Below are 1,237 nucleotides of genomic sequence, written 5' to 3' on the forward strand. Positions count from 1 at the left end.
AGCACTTCAGCCTTTTCTGCATCCTCTGTCACAAGTTTGCATCCCGCATTCAGTAAGGGACCCACACTTTCCCTGATCCTTTTCTTGCTCCCGACATACTTGTAGAAACCCTTCTTGTTACCCTTCACACCTCCCTTGCTAGCTGCAACTCCAGTTGCACTTTGATCTTCCTGGCTTCATCCCTGCATGCCCCAGGAGTGCTCTTATACTCCTCCCTAGTTATTTGTCAGTTTCCACTTCTTATAAGCTACTTTTTTGTGACTTGGTTTACTGTAGAGTTCCCTGCTAAGGCAAGCTTATCTTCTGCCATACTTGCTAGTCTTCCTGTGCACTGGAATGGTTAGTTCCTGCACCCGCAGTAAGGTTTCTCTGAAGTACAGCCAAATCTCTGGACTCTTTTCCCCCAGTCTGGCTTCCCAGGGGATCTTGCCCATAAGTTCCCTGAGTCCATCAAACAACTCCAGTTAACCTGAGAAGAGTCCACCTCATTTCTGGTCAGAATCTAGCCTAAGGGGTTAATTGCATCTCTGTGACTGTGTCCCTACATGCCACTGATTTATGATGGACTGCCTCCCCCCCACAACGTGCCCACTCTGATCATTGTTCACTGACTTGGCAGCAATTCGTGGAGCCATGGTATGCAAATTCAGCATCCACCAAAGCCAACAGCTTCTCCCCTACTGGGCTGATTTCAAAAGTGATGCAAAGAGCTCTGGGTGCTAGAGAACAAAGAATTGTCCCCTAATCGCCTGACTCTCTCTCTCTCGGAGCCTCTGCTTCAGGTTTATTGGCAAGAAATGGAAGAAGTTGCCAAAGTTAACAAGAATTTTCTACATGTCTGTTTCATAACACTACTTCTGACTCAGCAGCCCAAGCTGCAGCAGGCTGCAGAACAGCACTGGTCTCTACCTCTTCCTTGGGAACAGCTCCTGGATTAAATGAGAGACTGCACAGCACTCTGGGGATACTTATGATGTGTCAACATTTCCAATGGCTTGGTGACTCAGCTGTTAAAAAGCTGCTTAATGCAGAAGGTTGGCAGAAAGTCATGACTTGAGACTAGTTTTCTTACCCAAACTAAGCAAGCATACCTTGGAGGATTTGGGTTCAAGACCATTGCAAAGAAATAATTATTTTCCACATGAATGTCGCATGCCTCCCAAGGCTTGAGGGACATGGTGACCACCCACAGGTGGCAGTGGTGCTGGCAGCGGGGGCATGGTGGTGGCAAGGGGGG

This window comes from Gavialis gangeticus, unplaced genomic scaffold (genome assembly GCF_001723915.1).
Source record: "Gavialis gangeticus isolate Ggan-Ray unplaced genomic scaffold, GavGan_comp1, whole genome shotgun sequence".
Taxonomy (NCBI): domain Eukaryota; kingdom Metazoa; phylum Chordata; order Crocodylia; family Gavialidae; genus Gavialis; species Gavialis gangeticus.